The 23667-nt window shown below is 42.9% G+C and overlaps 1 long non-coding RNA gene across 2 annotated transcripts in view; it reads left to right on the top strand.

Moving 5' to 3' along the window:
• The window catches only part of LOC112546293 (uncharacterized), a 29191-nt gene extending 5856 nt beyond the window's left edge, over positions 1–23335 (top strand). For both annotated transcript variants that reach the window (XR_012896425.2, XR_003089957.3), the window contains 3 exons: positions 1304–1375; positions 7743–7870; positions 22261–23335. This is a non-coding gene — a long non-coding RNA (uncharacterized LOC112546293). The remainder of the gene's footprint in view (positions 1–1303; positions 1376–7742; positions 7871–22260) is intronic.
• The last annotated feature ends 332 nt before the right edge of the window (positions 23336–23667 follow it).

Below are 23667 nucleotides of genomic sequence, written 5' to 3'. Positions count from 1 at the left end.
TGAAGGTGGGCTGTATGGCACCATAGTTCACAAAACTGGGGGGGGGGTTGGGAAAATTCAGGGGGGTATACACCCCTTGGGGAGGGGGAAGGGAAATCCCTGGTGGGAATGAGAAAAGCTTGTGCCATCAGATCTCTCTGTGGATGATCTATAGGGGTCTGTGCTCTGCAAACCCATCCCCTACAAAGAGAACAGCTGCTTCTTGTGAATGACCCAGAAAGGGGCCTGCACCACATCAGCTTGTTTTTGGAAGGCTGGGATTGGGGTGGAGACAAGAAGAGGACTAATGGCTTCTCTTGGCCACAGGGAGCAGCATGCAGTCTGGGAAGGCAATGCCGAGACACGGAGAAAAAGAGGCCAGGATAGGAGGCCAGGACTCAATCCTGCCCCATTAAAGTCAACAGGCATGCGTGCCATTGACTTCAAGGAGCACAGCCTGTCACCCTGAGCTATGCAGCCCACAAGAGTGGATGCAGATCCCAAACCTCTCCACATTCCCCCTGCTTGTAGCACTGCAGGCTGCTGCCTACCCCCAGCGAGCACACCTGCCTTATAGCATTTCTCCTCCGCGGCAGCTGACTACCCCTCCCTCAGTGTGGCGTTGCAAACAGTTTCTTATCTCTTGGCCAGTTTGTCGGTGGGAAACTCCCCTGCAGTGCCACCATCTCTCTGTTGCGTGATGGCTTTGAAGCGGCACTGCTTTCCCATCGGCTACCATGCTTCTTTGTTTTCCTTCGCTTCACAATCTGGCTCTGTTTCAGTGGCAGGAAGCACGAACGACATCAAACGCGCCCACTTCCTCGTGGATCCTGCTCATTAACACTGACCCCTGAGATTCTAGGGCTGGGGAATGTTGTTATTGGACAGGGCTTTAATCAGCTTCTTCTCTCCCATCCGTGCCTGTTCGTTGTGATTCTAGTTACTGGGAACAGAGGAATAGCTCATCATTTGGCATAAGGTTTACAAAATTTTACACACCTGGCGCTATTATGCCATCAATAACTGCTAACATCATGGTTTGCCCAGTGAACCTATCCCAGATACCCAATACCTGGCTTAATTTTAAAACAGACCAGCCAGAAAGCTCTTTCAGCCCTCACCAGCTGCTGTTATTGTATGAACATTATAAAGGAAACATCAGATCCTAGCAGGTCTAGCACATCGAATTATTCATGCTCCAGATTCCAGCATGCAAATTCTGGCCATATCTCCTACCAGTCTCCTACTGCTTGAGAGACAAAGGGAGGTTATTGCAAAAATCTTTGCTCAAATTGTTTAAGCATCTTGTGTTTTTGTTTTTCAGTACAATGATCTTTTAGGAGAGACTGAAAGCCAATGTCTGGACTGTTCATAGTCATTCATTAAAGAACTTATGGTATGTATTGCAAGACTAGCAGTGGTTTCCAATAAGAGGATCAATACACATCCAAATTCTAGCTGGGGGTACAAACCCCACTTTGCTGGGGGTACAAACCCCGCTTCTTAACTGAATAAGAAGTTCACTTCCTGTCTTCAAAGTGCTATGCCCACCTTTATAATGACACCCACATCTAGTCCCAGAGGTGAGTTTGTCTTGGTGATGGGTGAAGTGAACAAATCCAGTACTTCTTCATACAATGCACAGTCAAACTGTGGGGGTACGTCTAAACTACATGGCTCCGTCAACGGAACCATGTAGATTTGTGTTTTTGGCAAAGGCAAATGAAGCCGCGATTTAAATGATCGCGGCTTTATTTAAATTTACACGGCTGCTGCGCTGAGCCGACAAACAGCTGATCAGCTGTTTGTCGGCTCAGCGCGCTAGTCTGGACGCTCCTCTGCCGACATCAAAGCCCTTTGTCGGCAGCCCCGGTAAACCTCATCCCACGAGGAATAACGGGGCTGCCGACAAAGGGCTTTGATGTCGGCAGGGGAGTGTCCAGACTAGCGCGCTGAGCCGACAAACAGCTGATCAGCTGTTTGTCGGCTCAGCACGGCAACCGTGTAAATTTAAATGAAGCCACGATCATTTAAATCACGGCTTCATTTGCCTTTGCCTATCTGTCTAATCTACATGGCTCCATCGATGGAGCCATGTAGTCTAGACACAGCCTGGAACTCCTTGCCAGAGGATGTTGTGAAGGCCAAGATTTTAACAGGATTCAAAAAGAGGTAGAAAAATTCATGGAGGATAGGTCAATCAGTGGCTATTAGCCAGGATGGATAGGAATGGTGTCCATAACCTCTGTGTGTCAGAAGCTGGGAATGGGCGACAGAGAATGGATCACTTGTTGACTCTCTATTCTGTTCATTTCCTTAGGCACATATGGCATTAGTCACTGATGGAAGATAGGATACTAGGCTAGATGGACCTCTGGTCTGACCCTGTGTGGCTGTTCTTATGTTACCTAAAGCTGTTTAGTCTGTAAGGCTACATCTACACTGGCAGCTTCTTGTGCAAGAACAGCTGTTCTTCCGCAAAAACTTGCTGGCTGTCTACGCTGCACGAGCATTCTTCCAGAAGTAAATTTACAGTACAGCGTTGTAAAACAGGGCTTCTTCCAGAAGAGTTATTCTTCTCCCCATGAGGAATAAGCCCTCTTGCGCAAGAGCTCTTCCAGAAGAGGGCAGTGTAGACAGGCAACATGAATTTCTTGCGCAAGAAGCCCCTATGGTTAAAATGGCCATAAGAGATTTCTTGCACAAGAGAGCGTCTACACTGCCATGGATGCTCTTGGGCAAAAGCACATCTCTTGTGTAAAAGCACGACAGTGTAGACACTCTCTTGTGGAAGAGTTTTTGCACAAGAACACTTCCGCAAAAGAGTTCTTGCACAAGAAGCCGCCAGTGTAGATGTAGCCAAATTCTCTAAGGCACAAAGTTGCTATATGAGAACCATGTCCACTCTTAGGTTAACTCCAATGTCCAATAAAAAAAATTGAAATAAATGTGAGAAGTGCAAAACATGCACCAAAAGCTCCGAAACTGACCTTTTTCTCCAGGTGCGCAAATTGTGTTCTGCATGGAATTAGGTGTCCCACAGATCACCCACCCCCTTTGGAGCCTTCTCCCACCACCTTAGGCTTCAGATCCTGAGCCATAACTTCACCAACCATTTTGAGAGTGCTAGCAGGAGCCGGGCCAGCCCAGGATTGTCAACACGGTCACTCATCCCCAGAGAGACCAGAAAGGGGCCAGAAGTGCAAACTGCTCCATAATCATGTTAATGCTGATGGGGGAGTGTAGAATTCAGGCATTCAGGGGCAGCCCGTGCGTATAGGCCGATTAGGCTGTCGCCTAGGGCGCCGCGTTAAACAGGGTGCCCAATGATGACTTCGTGTCATTGAGGTCTGTGGAGGAGGGGGTGCCGATCGTGCCTTCCACCTGGGGCACCAACTGCCAGCAGCCCACCTCGGGCTGCCCCTGCAGGCATTACATGTGTAGCAACCCTGCACTGAATGGCTAACCCAGGGAAGAGATGGCGGGGAAAGTCTCCAACATCAAGGAGAAAGCAGAACAATCCTATGTGAAGATCTGTCTTGCTATGTCTACGCTGCGGGCTTCTTGCACAAGAACCATTTTGCACAAGAGTTCTTGTGTAAATGGTCTTCCACAAAAGTGCGTCCACATTACCATGTGCTTTTGTGGAAGAGATGTGCTTTTGTGCACGAGCGTCCATGGCAGTATGGACGCTCTTTTGTGCAAGACATCTCTGATGGCCATTTTAGCCATAGGGGTTTCTTGCACAAGAAATTCATGTTGCCTGTCTATACTGCCTTCTTGTGGAAGAGCTCTTGTGCAAGAGGGCTTATTCCTTGTTGGGAGAGGAATAACTCTTCTGGAAGAAGCCCTGTTTTACAACGCTTTACTGTAAATTTATGTGCGCAAGAACGTGCATGCAGTGTAGACGCTCTGCAAGTTTTTGTGGGAGAACGGCTGTTCTTGCGCAAAAAGCCTGCAGTGTAGACATGTGTATGGAGAGAGCCCATGTAGGCTACCCCCTGACAATTCAGGCACAGAGAACATTCTGCTCTACTCAGCCATGTCTCACCATCTATGCTGTGATACCCAGGCAATGAAGGCAAGCAACGTCTGTATTCCACGTGCCACTGAAAACACACATGTGCCATTGTGCTCAATGCAGCTGTGTCCAGCACAACCATAATCCCTAGGGCTTGAACTGGGGACCCGCAGAGCTAAAGAGCAAGCCTGTCTCAAATTGAGCTAGCAGGCTAGTTTCCTGCCATTGTAACAGACCCTGTTTGAAGCTGGCACAGACTGGGACACACAACACACATCGAACAGATGTACCCTTTAACAATTCCTCTGTCTAGTGACCAGCTGCTTTAAAGCCTTATCTGCTATTTTATTTTCAAGAACGAGCCATAATTTGTCCAAAAATAAACACGGCAAAGCGGAATGGATACTATCAGGCACTAGGGATTTAATAATTATCACCATATTTTCTTCCCTCTTCCTTGAAGCAGAGCCATTTCCCAAAGCACTCCCACTTAGACTTGCAAACAATCCCATTTGTAGAGTTATTTTTGCATTCATTGACTGTGGTGCATTGTCGGAAGCCAAGGAAAAGGTACCAGGGCTTGGAACATTATGATTTGAATCTCACATCAATTGTTCAATGAATCATAGTTTCCTAGGCTGCTCTTCTTGTTTTCCCATTTATTTGTTCTTTCTTTTCCCTTGCTTCTCTTTTAACTCTTGCCTTCCCCAGCATTATATCTGGTTTTAGTTTAAATTGCAGGAGGAAAACAGCCTCCCAGTTAGTGAATTTGAAACACATTCTGTTGCAAATGAGTCCTAGCATTGCATGTGGCTGCCTTTGGTCTACCATCTGTTTTTCTTAATGGCTCTATAGTCCCTGGTCGACATGAGGAACTTACTCCAAAATACCCCCCCCCCCCCAAGTATGAATTCATAAGCAGTACATCCATACTACCAAGCCTGTTATTTCAAAATAATGGGCCATGGAATTTGAACTCTGTACTCCTACTTTTCACAAGGAGTAACACTAATTCTGAAATAGTAGTCTTGAAATAACGGTAGCGTGGACACTCCAGTGCTGCCAATTTGAATTTATTGGCCTCCAGGGGCATGTCTACACTAGGAAATTCTTTCAGAATATCTAAATTCAAAATAATAACTCCCAAAAATAACACAATCAAAATAGCATGTCCCCACTATGGGGACATGCTATTTAGTCCAAGGCAGGCTCTGTTATTCTAGATGTGCTACCTCGACTTAGAGCCCCAGGAAGCACTGGTAAGTAACTACTTTGAATGACTCTGGAGAATACTTATTTTGAAATAGCAGCAGTGGAGCATCCACACTAATGCTATTTTGAAATAACTATTTTGAAATATGCGTTATTCCCTGAGGAAAGCAGGAGTAGAGATTTTGAAATAACTAGCCTGTTATTTTGAAATAATGGGCTGGGTAGTGTGGACGCTCCGCTTACTATTTCAAAATAACTCCCTAGTGCAGACCAGGGCTGGAAGGCCTCCTGCACTCCCTAGACTGTTTTCTGGGGCTATAAGTCTGAGGTAGCATGTTCACAGTAACAGAGCTTGCCTTGGATTAATTTTGATGCTTCCCTGTAGTGAGGACACTCTAGTTCGAATTTGTTAAAGCAGGAGTTCTTAAGCTGAATTTAGTAATTTTGAAATAGTTTCCTAGTGTAGACATGGCCAATGAGAGCTCGGTGTATCTGAAGATCAGAACTCTTATATAGCTTGAAAAAGGAGTTGGGAACTAGATACGCAGGGGGACCAAAACAAAGTTCAGTGCACCATAGTGGGAAGGTGTGAGCGTCTTCACAATACCTTCCTTGCCCCCTGATCCTAGAGTCTCTGGAAGACTGAATTAACCCCAAAACAAGTAAGAACAGAATCCCAAGGAACTGCTGTCTCAATCAAGGTATCTGAGGCACATCATGCTATGGTCTACCTCCTGACAAGTTCCCACCCCCTGTATGTTGGGAAGGAACTATCTAGACCAGGAGAGGCAAGCCATGACCAGCTCTAACTATGCCTGTGGCAGAAGAATCCACAGCACTACCTTAAAGCAGATTTAAGTCCCCTGTGTGCCTCTCTCGATGAGCAAAAGGGCCTTGTGAGTGGACCCTGGTCTTTTGGTGAAGCCAGTGTAAACAGACACTGTTTCTGGTCTGGAACTTTGCCTGCATCTTGTAAAAAAATTGTCTCCATTCATCTTTAAGGCTCTTTGGGTTTACAACAAATCCTCGAGAAATGCACTAGCCTTCACAGACTTCTTATAAAAATCCCATCAGTGGATTAAAAATAGGTATGAGCTGCTTAGATATTTCGGAGTTCCTGGATCCCAACATAAAGGTCATGCTCTTAATTGCTGGAGATGGATGGGAGATCTCTCCACATCCTTTGCCACTCACTTTGTTCAAGCAGCTGTCTGTCACTGTGGGTAACATAGGAAACAACGGTTATATCAGCAGGCTTTTACCTTTCCTCAGCCCCTAAAAGAGAAAAATATCTCAGGTAGGTTGCTCGAATAATTTCCTGTTATTCACTCTCCATCGGAAGCAATCGCCATGACAACATGGTTTTGCGCTGCGTGCTAGCAGTTAGGCACATGACTTTGACATATTTGTTTCTTATCCAATGAAAAAGCTCTATGTATTGGCAGCAAGCTAGCAGGGCAAACCGGTTTGGCATTGACCTGAATTGCTGAATATAATTGAATGTAAGGTTGACAGAGCAGCTGTAGTGCTGGTGAAATAGAAATTACACACTTCAAGTTGAATGTGGAACTCATTGCTGGCAGTTATCTTGATCTGTGTTAACCAGTATGAAGTTCAATTCATTTGTCACTTTGTGGTTCCATGGCCTCCTCTTTGTTCCCTGGCTTTGTCCTGCCTTGCACACGTGTACACACACACTCGCATATGCAAGATTGTTTTTGAAACTGTGAGCTCCCATCCAAAGTCTTTCACTCAGATGTGAGAATAATCAGAGTTTCTCAGAGGGAATGCAAGGAATTTGGGGGATATTGCACCAACTTTGGAAACCAGCTGGAAATTCTGCTCTGAACAGTGTGACCTGATCTCATGTTTGTATATTATTTAATCAAGGTTACCATAGCAAGTGCCATTTTCCTAAAGTCCTTACATTCTCTTTGAAAAACTCTGTTTTATTTCCAGATCTTGACTTAAGACTTACCAGACATATATCGCGATATAAAGAGAAGGAAAACATCTCGTCCTGTATCACAGTGGAATGTTCCAAAAAAAAAAAATTACTTCCTCACCCATCAGCTTTTTCCCCAGCACTTTGAGAGTTGCACATGAAGATACCACTTCTCTAGCTGCTCGGGAGAAAGCCTGGATTTTTTTTATTGACCGTTGCTTAGTACTTGGGTCTGCATATCTGAGCCGATAGCATGATAAAAATGTTCCTCATTTCCTAAAGAACTGTTCTCCAAAGCCATTATGCAAGGAAACCTCAGTGTGATTTTTTTTTCTGCATCAGTGAATGAATGTACATTGAATGAAAAATTCACTCCGAGAGGGAAAAACTGTGCAGGAGTCCTTCAAGGTAATAGCATCATCCCTTGGAGGTTTCACAGTGCAAATTGTCTGCATTTTTCTTTCACTCTCAAAAAACCCAGCCAGAATGCTGTTGATACTAGACCCAGTATTAGAACTTCCCAGAGTAAAGTGGATCAAAGGCATAAATACAAGCAATAAATAAAAAATATTTTTTTACAAAAAGGAAAGGAAGAAATTGCTTGTAATGAAAGATCAAGTTATGAATTAAAGATAATGGAAATGTAATTACTGCAGAAGCCAGCTGAGAGCATCCAAATGCTAAAATGGATTAGACATGAAGCACTCATTAAAGTAAGTGTTATCACATTTGCTTCTCTAATATCCTGTTTATAGAGATAAATCTAAACACAAATTGTGGTTTTTAAAGGGGGAGAAAAATAATCTCCCCCCCCCAAGTGTTTTGATTTGGGATTCTTTTTATAATGGTGCACGTAATTAAAACTCCAGAACAGCTGTTTGCAAGGAGTGAAAATATATCACTTCCAATCTGCAGCAGATAAATGTTATAACTGAAAGCAGGCAGTTAATAAGGCACTGGAGAGAGATCATGCTAAATTTTCTTCTTTGCAGTGGAATAGCAATATTAACACAAGTGTGGCTTTCTTTAACTTCCACTGCTTCGCAAAGTTAGCGGATGCCTAAAGCAATGCCCCTCTCTAATTTCCAAGGCACAAAACTTAAATAATCCACCAGCTGCCATTTCATTGAACAAACATTACGGTGTAGGACATTTTCAGTGGGGTTAAGGGAGCCCCATGTTAGCATTTCCAATCAAAATAAAAAGAGATTAGAGCTAAAGTGGCAATGGAACATCGGATTCATTTGGCTACCCCACCTAATTGGCATATAAAAACCTCTAGGCCCAGAAGTGAGAGGTTTGGGCACATGGAAGTGCATATCTGGAGTGAGATCTGAACTCTAATAGCTCAGATCCCTCTCTCTAATATACATTCAAATCCAAACATCCAATCCAAACCCAATTGAACTTTGATAAGTTTAGATTCAGACTTGAACTTGAACCTGATCCAGCAAAACATTCAAGTGTTTGTTTAATTTTAAGCACTTGAGCAGGCCTATGGCTGAATCTGGCCTTTTCCACAGTTCAAGGGGATTTCCAAAGTTAAATTTTGTTGATATTATAATGAAGCTAACCACATACTTCAAGTTAAGTGCATGCTTAATTACATTAGTGGCTCAGATCCATTTTTGGTCAACCTCCAAATGTTAATGCCTCCCAAAATCAAACTGGGTGCTGGAAGGTTTTGCCTACCTTTCAATAAACTAGCATGAGACAGGCGTAATTAACTTAAATCATTCCTCTCCGAACATTAGTAATCATATGGAAAGTAGGATTCATTATGAAAATTCAAAATGATCTGGACAAACAAGAGAAATGATCTGAGGTAAATAGGATGAAGATTAATAAAGACAAATACAAAGTACTCCACTTAGAAAGGAAAAATCAATTTCACACAGACTGGGAAGCGACTATCTAGGAAGGAGTACTGCTGATCTCTGTACTCAGGCTAAACTTCCACTGTATTCAAGGGGAGGTCTAGGTTGGATATTAGGAAAATCTATTTCCCTAGGAGGGTGGGGAAGCACTGGGATGGGTTCCCTAGGGAAGTGGTAGAATCTCCATCCCTAGAGGTTTTTAAGTCTTGGCTTGACAAAGCCCTGGCTGGGTTGATTTAGCTGGGGCTGGACTCGATGACCTCCTGAGGTCTCTTCCAGCCCTAGGATTCTAGGATTCATTTTGCCCATGCTAATTTCAGTTCAATTTCAGTACAGTGCTTTTTGGTCATCGTGCAGTAAGTGCCATAGAAAATCTTCATTGTAGAGCTAAATTTCCAGAAGCTTATATTACATTAGCATATGTGTTTTGCATGCCTGCTTACTGCAATCATGTGCACGAGTCAGGTAATTGTGCCAACAAATGCCAAATCATATTGGTCATTTGCATTGTGAGTTACCCTGACTCTGTGTGCACACATGTTAACTGTGTGTCTCCGTTATGAGTGTTTCTGCATCCCTAGGGATCCCATACCTATGAATAAGACACAGGAGCTTCCAAAAGCAACACTGCATGCAACACTGCAACAATAGCCACTCACGTACCATTCATTTACATCACTTAGCTGATTATCATCTAGTTTGTTGCACATTTTTTTCTGTGAATTTACCTAAGATTCAAAAAATCATATCCCGTTTGGTTTGCTCATTTTGATAATTACCACCAACATGAAGGAAAAGAACAACAGTTGGTGTGAAGGGTAGATAATTAGGTATGATTACATTTTCTTGCTGCTTTTTTATTTGATTTGTGAGTATAAAATTTAAAAAATCAAAACCCTTGTTTCCTAAGATAAAGTCTCCAGAGACAGTGTATGGCAAATAGCCTCATCATTCAGTGTCTCAAAACCACTTGCTATTTTTCAGTGTCAATATCAAGATTGGTTACTTTGCCTCTCAAAACCATGAGGATATTTTTCACCAGGTTATCTTTGTTCAGCACATTTTGCAAGGTGATATGTTTCACGAGAGGTAAGATAGACCCAAACACGCACACACACAAATAGCACCCCCAAAAACTTCTTGCATAAACAAGGCAAGATTTCTTTGTGTGCAAATCAATCTCTTGTTCAGGAAGCCCATTTAGAATGCAGCGACAACTGCACAGCTTTTCCGACAAATCATCGACATGAATCACACGTCAGTAGGAAGAACACTTCTTTCTTTGCTGCCTGGGAAAGCAACCTTTTGCTTTACTTTGAATCTGGATCATCAGATTTCCACTTACACAAACACTGCTTATATGTATTGGAACTTTAGGCCAAAGTTTTCAAAGCAGTCTATGGGAATTTCACACTCAGTTCATATTAAACTGAACAGGCTTTGAAAATCCCACACTTTTTGTATAACCTGTGCTAGTCTCTGCCCAGTCTCTCCTAAGTAGCCCCTTCTGGCTGGATTTTGCAGCCTTTATGTGCACAAGACTCTGGAAAGAGGATTCCCCTCCTCTACAGTGTGGGGCACAGGTCACTTGCTGGTTTGAGTTCTCTGTAACTTCCCTCAAGTCTTTAAAGCAAGATTTGAGGGCTTCCCTGACTCTGCCAGAGGTTAAGGGTCTATGACAGGAGAGGAGGGGTGAGGATGGGAGAGAGAAGTTTCTGGTACCTGAGATGTACAGGAGGTCTAACTGGATGATCATGAGCTACGAATAAGCCATACTCATACCCATACAACCACTGCTCATGATAGCAATGGGTCTTATTCCAATCTCATAGACATTGGTTTTACACCAGTGTAAGGCCATTGACAGCCACAGAGTGACAATTTACACCAGCATGACATCAGAAGCAGGCCCAATAGAATGTTTCCAGATTAAAAGCAGGTCTCCTGGAACTCTAGTCCCTAGAGGCCTCATCAGAGAGGAGGGCCCCATAGTGCTAGGTGCCATACATATGGATAACAACAAGATAGCCCCTGCCTCAAAAAGCTTACAGTCTAGTCTTTAAAAGCTACCTGGGCAGAATGACTCAGGGACATTGATAGCACTAACACAGGACCCAGCCTTGGAAGGAGGTATGCACTGCACTCTCTTCAAAGGAAGTAGGGGCTTCCTAGAGAAGGGCTCTTAGGCCTTGTCTACACTTACCAGGAGATCGACGCTGCAGGGGTCAAACCCCCAGGGATTGATTTAGTGGGTCTAGTAAAGATCCACTCAATTAATTGCTGATCGTGCTCTTATCGAATCAGGTACTCCATCGGATCGAGACGCGTACGGGGAATCAATAGGAGAGTTTCACCCCCCACCATCACAGTGGAATTGCTGTGACAACTCGATCTAAGGTACGCTGAGTCCAGCCATGATATTCATGTAGCTGGAGTTGCATATCTTAGTTTGACATTGCCTCCTAGTGTAGACCTGGCCTACATCTGTAGTCACTGCTGTTTGTAAATATATGTAAGACAGAAAGCTTATTGAACAATAGCCTCTTCCATTTGTGTTGCTGGTGCTAATCCTAATGAATATCATTAAAAGAGTCATAGCAGCAGAGAGGATACTTTTAATTAGAGAACCCTCTCACGACTAATTAATTATTACTTGACTCAGTGTGAAGCAGCAAAATTTAATAAGCCATGATTGTGAAATAGCAATGGGAAAAAATACTTAATTGCATGAAGAATGCCCCTGAAACAAATTACCGGAGGCTTTGTGAAGTGTATCTTGATTTGCTCCCTGTGTTTTTAAGAAGATTTTATTAATAACTTACTGCACTTGTGTGCACTCCAGTTCTGCCTGTTTTTTCCACGCTAGTCCGACACAAAAGGTGCTGTTCTCCTTTTGTCCTCAGACTGTCATTTCAAATGTTCTTTGATCATTGGATGGTCCCAGGCTTTCCTCCCCAGGATTACAAGCTGAGTAAAATGTGGGACATTAACGAGTATCAGGCTCTGAGGCTGAAGAACTTCCTAAGTGTATCAGGTCATGCTCAAATATCAAATCATCTCGCTTTTGTGTTTATAGTTTTTCTGCCAATCTGAACTGTCTAGCTATCTGAAACGATAGTGGTCTTTAAAATGACTGGTCTAGGAACATTGTAATACATAGAGTGATGTGTATGAAGAACATTTTGAACCCCATGTCTCATGGATCCTGCTGAAATGAGGGCATGTGTTTCAAAGCGGATGGCAGTTGTGGGGGCCTGGCTGACTCAGGAAGTATGACCATGATGCTAAGCCTTTTACCTCCAGGTCACTGGCTCAAATCTACCTCTGGTTCTTAGCCATCAAGGCTGGGTACCGTCTCATGAATATGAATGGTGAATCCATTTACTGTTCTCAGTGCTTGTGATGGGCTGGACCAGGCCCTGAAGCCCCCTGCTGGAGGCTTGTGGCCTTGCCACAATCTGCCCAGCAAAACTTAGAGAGGTCCTCCAAGAAAAATAGAGTGTTGCAAAGGAAGCCACCAATCAGAGCCCAGCAAGCCAGTTAAAGGCAGCTGCTGGGCCAGTGAGGCAGATCCTCCTTGGAGCGAAAGAGGCTCAGACTTGGCCAGAGAGCTTGGTTGCAAGAGGCCTGCTACAGCAGGGAGTACAGGTGCAGGCATTCAGCCAAAGGGGGCTGCTTGCGTGAGGTGAGTGGCAATTGTTAGTTGTATTGGAAAGAGGCCAAAGAAAGGAGGCCAAGCACTAAGGCCTTCTTAACGCGAGAAAAGATTTGCTAGTTTAGCTATAGTAGTGTAGACCCAGCTTTACACCCATTCTCCGCACAAAATCAGCTCTCCCAACTAAAGCCTTTCTTTGCCAGTCTATCGGCATCTACTTCTAGGGCTTTTGCTAGTCTTAAAAGGTTAAACGTCATGCCCCTAACCAACATTACTATGCCAGCAACAGTCTGAAGCGTAGCTATGGTCTAAACACACATGGAGTCTCTTTTCCTGTATGTGCTAATTTGAGGGAAGCGAGCTCTGCTCATACCGGTTAATGGATAAAAAGAAGAATCTCAGTTTCTAGGTCTGTCTCCCCAGCATCTATCATAAGCACAGTAATAGTTCTTTATATTTATTTAGACTTGAATCATGTAGAAAGATGCCTTCCCAAACTTCAGAGCACGCTAACGTAGTTAACACAATAAAATCCCAGCAGCATTAAAGCAGGAATCCAGCTGGCCAGTCACCTCCTACAGAAACCCTTTTCTACCACTTCATGCTCTGGGAAGTCTGGCCTGAGTCCCTGCTCCCAAATCCTGTTGAGCAGGTATCTTTTCCAACGTCCCCAGGAGGTCACAAAATTTGGGCTATTTCACTGAAGAGCCAGAGTCTTGGGGCAGTCACAGAACAGCCTGCCAGTGTCCTCTTTCTTTTCCTAATGAGAAGGCTCCATCTGAGGCACACAGCTGACGGTAGCTGTAACAATGTGGACAGAGATGATCCTTCAGTTAGGCCATAACAAACACCTTTAACTCCACCAATGAGTAGCCAGTGCAGGTCCCAGAGCAGTGGTTTCATATGCGCCCAGCAAGCTGCCCTATTCAGGAAGCAAGCGATTGCATTCTGCACCAGTTAGAGTACCAGGGTGATTTTAAGTTCTAGACTCATGTAGCGTGCAATGCAATACTCTAATCTTGAGACCCACCCGTGGATGACAGTGGCAAGGCCCATATCCACCAGTGAGGGTCACAATCTCAGCTAATCCTTTATTATTTTATTTTTTTAAAAGAGAGAGATCACTGGGAATTTGTGGCGTGAGAATTACTTACTCATGAAGGTCAAGATTTCCCATATTTCTGCTTATAGCTTTTTTGCTTTTGTGCTTCGTCTATTCAAAGTTTTCAGCTTGTTAACTGTGTGGTTTCCTTGCCTGGGCAATATTATTATTGTGCTTATGATTCAGCCCTTTGAATTCCCTTGATTTTTCTTTCCACCCATAGTAGCTGAGTCTAGGTGGATGTGCAGGGTTTTAAAATGAAATGATGATTTCTTATCCTAGCAGAGAGATGCTGAATCCCCCAGTCTAACCTTCCTGGATAATTTGTTCCATGGTAACAGAAAAGTAGAGCATAGGGTTCTGCATGTCTAACCCACATACCTGCTGGGTGGGATGCACTGTTCCAACTTGTGGCACTGCAGCCTTTTACAGAGAGAATAATGAAACTGCTCTACAGTCTTGGCAGAGAACCAGCTGGCTTTTAAGCTCATGCAATAGAGGCGCATTTGCTACTCTCCAGTGGTCCCAGGTTCAATTCCGTCGGTGCTATGCATGTTGCTTGATCATGTCCTTTTAATTCCAAATTAGAGGTAAATGTGAAGATGTGAAAAGAGGATCTTGCAGCAGGAAGGGGGGAATATTAAACAGTGTATGGAGAGGGTGATCACTGCATTCCTAGAGAGAGAATTTGCTCGGGATTGTCAGAAAGGAGATCTTGAGGCATCTGACTGCACAGGGAGTAAAGTGATAAAGAACTTCATGGGCTCTCTCAGAGACCTGGGCCAGAAACCAAGTAATTTACAATGACAGCCAAAACGAGATCCTGAGCATCTGCATGTCCCATTGAATGCTCAATGGGTATTCAGAACCCCATTTCTTCAGCTGGAGCTAACCTAAGTAAAAGACTGAGTCCTTAGAATGTCTTCTAACATCCTGTACCATTAATGCTAATCAAGGCAGCAGCCTATTTCACAAGCAAGGTCTGAATCGTCAGTGAATTGCAAGACAAGAGCATTTGGTGAAAGCATTTATTAGCTTGTGGCTATTTATTAAACTCATAGATACCATGAGCAGTTTCTAAGGGTTTCGTGATTCTTTAACTGAGCTTTCTATTCAGTTAAAATTGGAGATTTTTCCCTTTTAACTTGATTGATCTCTTGGGTAGAGAGTAAAGCTAAATGCATTTTAATAGCTCCTGATAATCCTCTAGCCTTTGTGCCTCTCATACTAGAAGCCCCAGGAATGAGTCTATTTCTTGTGTATCTTTTAAATGGGTCAAAATTTCTCCTTGGATTCAGGGCTGGATAGTATTGGTTGGAGCAATGTTTAGGGTGTAATCTGCATGTTGCTGTCCCCACTCATCCAGCTTTTCCAAAGCACCTTTGTTTTACACTGGAACCCTGCCCCCATGCACTCTTCGAATGCCGGGTCGCACAGCCTATCAGCTACATCAGATCATCTGGTAGTTTTGTGATATACACAACGAGAGAACAGCATGACAGCAGACTGCTTCCACTGACATGGCTTTAAGCCAGGGTTTGAGGTAGGGAATCCTAATGCATTAACCCACAAAGGCCCCCATCCCCATTAATAAGCATATAATTCCATAGCCTGTAGGAACGGTGAGAGATTGGTCTCAGACGGAAAGCGCAGAAAGCATTCATCCAAGGCCGTAAGCACTACGTAAGCTGTTAATGCAGGGTACCCTCTTTGCATAAGGCTTTCCTTGGAAGTGAATTTCACATTCTCAGAACAGGGCCATGCTTCTTAATGGGCAATGGAGAGACGTTAGAAACTAAATCACCATTCTGCAGACAGTAAACCTTGGCAAACCAGAGAACACATAGATTGAGCCATGACCCAGACTGCCTGTATAATTTCGGGTGGAGAGGAGCATAAATAATTTTGATGGATAATTGTTTGTTTAAAGATTTACCTGGCGTTGCTTGGATCCTTAATTCAAATAAGTTTTGTTTTTCGTCATTTAAATTATTGTTCTGGGGTAGGGCTGGGGATGAGGGGTTCAGTATGCAGGCTACCCTGTGGAAATAGGACAACCCCAGCCCTTTGTCATGGCAGCAGCTTGGGGCAAGGTGAGAAGTGCTTGTCTGTAGCACAGCCAGGGGAGCAGTGCATGGCCCTGGCTGGAGAACAGACAGGCACACAAACAGACACACTTTCTGTAATATATAGCAGAAGCTGTCCCAGTGGGGTTATAGCTATCCGGGTACCCATCTCTGGCCTGTTGCCACCCCCCTGTGGTCATTTTACAGTATAACTGTCCCTCCTACCAGACCCCCTCCGTTTCCATTTTATGAGATACATCCCATTGTCCTGGCACAAACCTTTACCTTACTTTAAGTTATGATAAGAGAAAGCAGCAAACCAAATTTGATGGTCCTAGCTCTTACCGTTTAAGAGACGTTTTTGAACAAACAGACTCATGGACAGACAGAAAGCAGACAAATGTATATTTCTAAAACACAGAGGAAGATTTATTTATTTATTTATATCTGTTACATTTTTTTTACCATCATGACAAATTATGGGAGAGTCAGACAATAATTATTTAATGATAGTAGAAGCTGAGATTCACACAATTAGTTTTAAAGCAGATAAAACACATTGTCAAACTCGTGTCAAAATACGCAAAGTAAATTGTTTTCAATCAAACTCTGCTAAGCTCCCAAGCAGCATTTTTTTAGTTTACCTATCTGCAAATTTCACTGATCATCCATGGGAATATTTTTTTCATAAGTTTATGTGTGTATGGTAAAGTTAATGTTCATGGACAATGCTAAAAATCTCATCCTTCTATGACCTTATATAGCCATACACAGAGGAATGTTCAAGGTCTCCATGATTGTCTGGATGTGGTGCCAGAATTTTCTCACTGGCTTGGCTCATCTTCATTCATCAATACAGAGCTTTTTAGCAGCCCATCTTGTGACTTCATTAGCTTGGCTGCCTTCAACAGAAAGCTCCATTGTACTAGTGATTCTCCACAGACTACCTTCTGCTCAGTTTTCTGCTAATTAATTGATGCCACCTCTTAGCCAACCAGCTGGTGTGTTTAGAAAAAAAGGGAATAAACCCCAAAGTCCTGAACTTTCCCAGTAGGGTTGGAATGCTGCCAGCAACTTTTCTAAGCCTAGACCTCCCAATTGAGAAGTGCAGAAATTTGGAGACCCTGTTCTGAATGCAACTTGGCTGTGCATTCTGAGGCCATGTCTTTACTGCACTCGAGATTGATGCTGTAGTGGTTGATTTTCTGCATTCGATTTAGTGGACCTAGTAAAGACTTGCTAAATCAAACACTGAGGGTGCCCCCTGTCGACCATGATACTCCTTGTAGTCATGAGGAGTAAGGGAATTTGACAGGAGCATTTTTCCCATCGACCTCCCACTTTGAGGAGGGCACCAAAACTCTTCTTAATGTACATTGACTCCAGCTATGTTATTTACGTTGCTGGAGTTGCATACCTCAAGCCCACCTTCCAGCTTTAGTATAGACGAGACCTGACATAGACAAGACCCATCTCTTGAGCTCATGGTGACTTCTCTGCTCAATAATCATTTAGTCTGGACCTCAGGTACTTATTCAAGAAAACTCCCTTTGTGCTATGATCTTTCTGAAGTTCATAAGCTCTGTCTCCTAAAAGTCTTTTGATAGAGGTTTGCCTGCCAAATGACTTTCATGGTCATCTCAAATAGTCTCACAGTTTTACCAGTCAGTAATACCACAGTCGATGTCCTAAATCTAGGAGCTGATATGATCTAGGGCTGGGATTTGCAGATACCAGCATCTTGGCAGGAGTTGGAATCATACACGTACTCTCTGATCCAGCACAGCACTCAAGCACTTGTTTATCTTGAAGCATGTGCATATTCCCATAGCCTGTGGTAAAATGATGATGTGCTTACAGTTAAACACTTACTATACTGGGCTAGGCACTCAGCAACTCAGCATGTCCACACCATACTGAGCTCTCTGGCAATCACTTATTGCATGAAAAAGTGATGAATGACCACAAAACCCAGAGGAGAATGGAGAAATGCTGCCATCTCTAACTTAATTATTTCATCCGAGTTAATGAAAACTGGGTACCTCATCACAACTCAATTACAGGGCAGATTGTATGAATATTTGATCAAATCCAGGCTGATATCAAACAAGGAAGAGAATGAAGCTTTAAAATGTACTGTGATGAGCTTGAGGCTATATAAAATGTGTTTAAAAAGCTGCTGGAAGACAGATTAACGTGTAGCGCAGAGAGGAGAGAAGGAATTCTGAAAAACGCATTGAGCCATCTGGCATGTTGCTCTGGTGGAATAACAACATGTATCAGAAGACAAAAAAGAATCACCATATGGGTTTAGCTGCCAAGGTAATTCTCATGTGTTGTCAGTCTCACTCATGCTCGAGTCTTGGACCCATTTCTGGAATTGAAGCAATGGCTACCAGAATAAGTGGAAGATTATGGCTATGTCTACACTACGAGTTTTTGCGGCAGAAAATATCCTAAGGAGGGACTCACTAGTATAAGTCACGACATCATTAGCATATTTTCTGTAGTTTCTTTTTGTGCAAGGGGTTTTTGCAGAAATATTAGTGTAACTCCACTGAATTTATTTGGGTTAATGCTTATTTACACTGGAGTACATGAAATCAATATCAAGTCCATTATATTCTGCATCCTGGAAAGACAGAAAGTTACATATGCATGTGCAGAGTGGCATGTGTTACCCAAGTAGAAGCAATGGGGTTGAGAAAATGTTAACACGGTGCAGAAATATTATAAAAATGAAACCATTTTCTTGAGATTCCATCATTTTTATATCATGATCCCAAGCTATGACAATATTATCCATATTATTCAGCTTGTGTTTTTGAAGATTTCCTGGTTTTCTGAAACACTGTATGGTGAACAAGAGACCCCATCAATTCTGCAAGATGCTTATAAGATTTTGTTTAAAAGTGATGTTTCTACCTAATGCCCTAATTCTTCTCCAATAAAGGAATTTCTTCGGGGTCTAAAATGGTATTTTCTGAGTCTGTTCCAAATATAGAAAGCTCTGAATTAGGTAGAATAAAACAAGCACTTTCCTTTCCTCCATGAACTTGACTACACAAACTATGAACAGCCCTTTATATAAAGTATTGATACGAAAGCCACTGAGTTTGCCTTGATGATGCGAAAGAGGAGACAATTTGCTACAAAACAGACTCTTTCCCTGCCTCCTTCATGTTTGTCTAGCCTTTTGTGCACAGCTGGATTTAATCATGTTTATAAATACAGTTTTTAATATAATGTTCTTCTTCAGTGGCATCAGCATTGCACTTAAAGCATACATTGTCTGATTAGTTCTTGACCCCAAATGAGTTTTGTCTATTTTCTGTGCTTCTAAATACACATTTGCCATATGCTGCATCATATGTCACTTTCCCAGCTAATGCCACTTGGGACTAAGTGTTATGAGGCTTTTATAATAATCTCATGGCTGTTAGAGTCAAATCTGGGAAACAAAGTTTTGTCAAAAAGAGGAAAACTTTTGTGAAACCGAAAACGTGACAACAGCATCCAGAATATCAGCATTGGCATGAAACCCAAGACCCTCATCATGTCCTCCTGGCCCTAGACCTTGAGGGCCAAGTTCAGTCTAGGCATCAATGTATTCCCAGAATGAAGAGTGGCTAGCACATTAAACACTTTCAGCAAGGGTTGTGAGTGCCCATCAGTCGAGACACACTTCCTGGTATCTTCCAGCACCATTCAGCAGAACAACAACAATATCACGGCACCACAGCAGCCATATCAACCCAGCACTGGGTCTCTCTTGCATTTCAATAATATCCACCCCGGTTTCTACATGGAAAAATTTCAAATTGCCACTATTAAGCATTGCAGGAATATAACCTCTTTGAATCCTCTCTAAGGGTATGTCTACATTAGCCACTCTAGTTCGAACTAGGGTGACTAATGTAGTCATTCGAACTTGCAAATGAAGCCCAGGATTAAAATATCCAAGGCTTTATTTGCATGTTCCCGGGTGCATACATTGCAGAGGAGTAATGGTAGTCGGAATTAGGGGCTTTAGTTCGAATTACCTAGCCCGTGCCACGTGCAGCCGTGGGTGGGGAGTCCAAACTACCGGGCATTTAAAAATGGCGGCGCCCGGGAACATGCAAATAAAGCCCAGGATATTTTAATCCTGGGTTTCATTTGCAAGTTCGAATGACTACATTAGTCACCCTAGTTCGAGGTAGGGTGGCTAGTGTAGACATACCCTAATTCTCCAAGGGGTCATTGTCTCAGTTCAGTGACAAAGTGGCTTTTTAAGATGGGAAAGGTTTAACGCTCCTGTTATTACTTGATCGTACCCTCAGCAGGGTATTGTTTCTTCCACGTGCCCATATAATTCTCATTAACGTCCAAAGGAGTGACTGCCTTGGACTAGAGTATTTTCTTCTTTTCACTTCCAGTTGAGAGGGAATTGCTGCTGCAGTAGCTAAAAGTGGGAGATAGGGAAAAGGGTTTAGGATGAAACCGAAAAGCCATAAAAGCTGGAATGGAGGGAGATGTGCCCAAAAGAGGCTGCATTCCCTTGCTTCTCATTTTTAGAGATACAAGCTACCTTTGGATTTCAGATAAGCCTCCATCTTCAAACACAGCTGCGCAGCTGGGAAATTTTATAAGATGCGGATGCCAGTTCTAGCTCCAAATTTAGCCTCTGAGACCCTTCCAAAAGGACTACAAGGGTGTGTCTAGACTACAGGAGTTTTTTGAAAAAAGTGGCCTTTTTTCAAAAAAACTTCCCCTGTGTCTAGACTGCTGCTGCGTTCTTTCAAAAGTAAATCAAAAGAACGCGGCAGTTTTTTTGACCACGGAAAACCTCATTTTACGAAGAAGAATGACTTTTTTTTTAAAGTGCTCTTTTGAGAAAAGGCGCTATGTAATGCAAACTGTGCTTTTTCAAAAGAAAGCGTCCAGACAGCCTGGGTGCTCTTTCGAAAAAGCAACTTGCTTTTTCAAAAGTACTGGTTGTAATCTAGATGCTGTTTTTCGAAAGAGGCTTTTTCGAAAGTATCTTTCGAAAAAGCCTCTTTTGAAAGAGGCTTGCAGTCTAGACATAGGCCAACTGTAATGGCTACCAGAGTCCCCTGACTACATTTCCCAGCATGCTTTGATTCAAGGGCAGGGACAGAAGGCTCTAGAAAACAGTGCTGGAGCCAATAGGAAGGCTTTCACATGGTACAATCAGTTCATGGACCAATGATAAGCCAGGGCTGCATTGACCTCTGCAAAGGGATAGACTGACTTAGAAAGATAAAGGGGCCATGGGCTCTGGTAGTAGTAAGGCTTTTGGCTGGTGGATCCATGTAGCTCATATCTATTGGCTATTCATATTCCTTCCCTGATTCATCCACATCACTTCCCCACCCAAACATCCCTCCTGAGGGAGAACCAATAGGAGCTGTGCCTGGGCTTGCCAGCCCCTCCGCAAGCTAGTATGAATCCAGCACAGTTAAGTATAGCACCCAAGCCCATGCTGTATGTGTGAGTAGCACAAGCTTGGCTTGGATTCTGGGAAAGCACGCAGCTCGCTAGCCCACACTGTATTATGTTCACTGCTATTTTTACAGGCATCACAAGGGTTCAGGCTCACTCAGGAAAACTAGTCTGTGCACAGCTTTTACTGTGTAGATGTACCTTAAAAATTCGGAGTCCTGCGCAATCTCTCTGCAGTCTGGTTTCCTTGTGCTATCTCCTCTGTGTTGAAGCTTTCAACCCCTGCTGGTTGATGGAAGCTGGTCCCTGGAGAAAAACAGCTCTCTGTAGGCCTTTCACCTCTTCTCTAATTTACATCAGGTTAGTGGAGGAAATTATGTCTTCTTGCATTCTAACACATTTGCTAACATATGAATGTATGCAAGCTCCCTAGCCATTCCACAACCAGGGCTGTCCTTACAAAGCAAAATGGTCCTTCATCTGGATATGCAAATTGCACCAGTTGTTATAGCAGGAATCGTGTGCAGTCCTTGTCAGAGGTATTTCTACACTGCAATTAAACACCCATGGCTGACCAACACTCATGGGGCTCAGGCTGTGGGATTATAAAAATTAGACATCCAGACTGGTGCTCAGGTCGGAACGCTGGGCTCCATGCTCCACACTGAGCCTAGATATCCACCCTGCAGTGGAGCCCCACTAGCCCAGGTCAGCTGACATGGGGTTAATTGCAGTGTAGACAAATGATGACACATCAGTCATGTCAAAACCTTCTCCGGGATTCATTAATGCTCTGATAGGGAGAGAGGGAGGGAGAGAGAGAGAGAGTGAGAACAATCCCCCATGGCCAGAGTCAATGTAGGATTGTATAGATTCCTTTAGTTGGACTTTTTTTTTTTTAAAGGAACAAAACCCCTTCATGACAATAATATGCCTTCTATCATCTTTTTCTTTTCAGACATTAAGTTTCATTTGCATGCTGAGCCTGGAATGGAAACATATTCATCAGTTGTTCATTAATTATTATTATTTGCTGTATTGCTTTAGAGTATCTCAAGGGTCCATCCAGATTGTGCTAGGCACTATATGGACATATGACAAGAAGACTGTCCCTGCCCCCAAACAGCTTATAATGTAGATATAACACAAAGATGTAACAGGTGAATACAACAGATTGGGAAGCTCAATGTAATTCTAAAATGATTCTGATCAATTATCATCTCTCATTCTTCACTGATTCTCTAGCGGAAACATTTCGCTTTAATCGGGGATTCAGTGCTATTCTGATTCACCTATTCTTTCAATCACCACAGTGATTTACTTTCAGCACCATTAAGGAAAGGTACAGTATGCATCCCCATGAAGTGTGATACCATTTAAGTGGAACAATTTCTTGTTGTATTATTATCATCCATACAGCTAGGGAGTAAAAAAACACAACCTCTGTAATCAAAGCATTTTAGCTTATCAGTGTCTTTTGTCCTTTGGCAATGTGCAGTCTCCCATTCCGTTTATATGCAGCTGCTGTCACAAAACAACAGGTTTTATGTTATAATGATTTTTTTTTTAGAAAAAAATAAACTTGTATGACTGGGCTTAGTGAGAGGCAAACCTCAAACAACCAACATTGTGGGACCAAATCCTGAGGAGGTGCTGAGGACAATGGGAGTTTAGCTGCCCTGCATTTTCTAGCTGTCCAACCTGTGTGATCCTGCCAGGTGCCTGGAGTCAGGTGGAGAATGCCGAACACGGATCCCATTGAGTTCAAATGTCTTTGACCCAGAAGACAAACAACAGAATCAGACTACATGAAATTAGCTGAATCACCTGGGTCTGCAAAACTGAAATATAAATCTCTGGAGAACAGGGTTTTCTCATGAATTTTTCTGTATTTTCTGTTTCTAGTCATACTGGAAATGCTACAATATTGACCTCTCTCACTCAATCGCCGTACTTCTTGTTTCTTGTCCCAGTGGGAAGTGTGTGAAAATACAAATGGGTGAGAAAAAAATTCACATACTTCTGTGCTTTTTATCCCCACCATATAAGGTCTCAATCTGTACAGATCTGGTTTGTCTTTGAATTAAAGTTTTATGTTCACTTTTAATGCAAACCTATAGCCCATCCATGATCTATACCTCACTAGTTTTGATTGCTGTTCAGCAATTTTCCTCCTTAAGGACCAAATTTCCAGAGAGGATTCCCAAGGGTGCAGCTATAAAACTATAAATTCGTAGACAGATACATACTCAATACATACATAGACAGATATTTGCTTAGTACATCCGCAGAAGTTTTTAATGTCATTTCAATCGTTTGGTATGTTGGGAGAAAACTGAGTCCATTCAATTATGAAATTCTTTTA

This window comes from Pelodiscus sinensis, chromosome 17 (genome assembly GCF_052426305.1).
Source record: "Pelodiscus sinensis isolate ZL-2025 chromosome 17, ASM5242630v1, whole genome shotgun sequence".
Taxonomy (NCBI): Eukaryota; Metazoa; Chordata; order Testudines; family Trionychidae; genus Pelodiscus; species Pelodiscus sinensis.
Note: the sequence above shows the minus strand (reverse complement) of the source record. Positions and strands in the feature narration are given on the sequence as shown.